The sequence below is a fragment of the Microtus ochrogaster genome, unplaced genomic scaffold (assembly GCF_000317375.1).
Source record: "Microtus ochrogaster isolate Prairie Vole_2 unplaced genomic scaffold, MicOch1.0 UNK1, whole genome shotgun sequence".
In the NCBI taxonomy this organism is placed as follows: domain Eukaryota; kingdom Metazoa; phylum Chordata; class Mammalia; order Rodentia; family Cricetidae; genus Microtus; species Microtus ochrogaster.
Genome location: NW_004949099.1, coordinates 34,679,384 through 34,679,935, shown reverse-complemented (window position 1 = coordinate 34,679,935; position 552 = coordinate 34,679,384). Strand labels below are relative to the sequence as shown.

Sequence of the window (552 nt, the reverse complement as noted above, 5' to 3'; positions counted from 1 at the left end):
GAATATTGTATACATAATAAATAAATAAATAAATATTTAAAAAAAAAAAAAAAAACAAAGTTAAGGGGAAAACTGACTGACAAACTGGTGGATTTCGGGATTCTTCTAAGAGGGTGTCTCATTTTGTACTCTAGGCTGGCCTCAAACTTAGTTATACTCTTGTCTTTCAATTGCTAGAAATACAAACATGAGCCACCGGGCTCAGCTTCTGATCTCCTAAATTTACTCACTGCCACCATGACGACAGCTTAATCCAAAGCACCACACAACATTGAAGATTCCTTTAAATTAAAATTCATCTATGCCTTATAGAAGATATATGTCCAATCAGTCCTGGTAGACAGTAATGGTTTTATGAAATGTGTTATTAATTTTGTTAAGGTGCACATATGGAGGTCAGAGGTCAACTTGCAGCACTTGCTTTTCTCCATTCACCATATGAGTACAGACAGGGTCCAAGGAACCAAACTTGGGTTATCAGCCTTGGTGGCATCTTTACCTGCTGAGCCATCTTTTTGACCCAACACTACTGATTTTTTTTTTTTTTTTTTT

At 35.9% G+C, this 552-nt stretch overlaps 1 protein-coding gene across 2 annotated transcripts in view; it reads right to left on the bottom strand.

Moving 5' to 3' along the window:
- The window catches only part of Kdm5a (lysine demethylase 5A), a 90,858-nt gene that overhangs the window by 66,381 nt on the left and 23,925 nt on the right, over window positions 1-552 (bottom strand). The window lies entirely within an intron of this gene.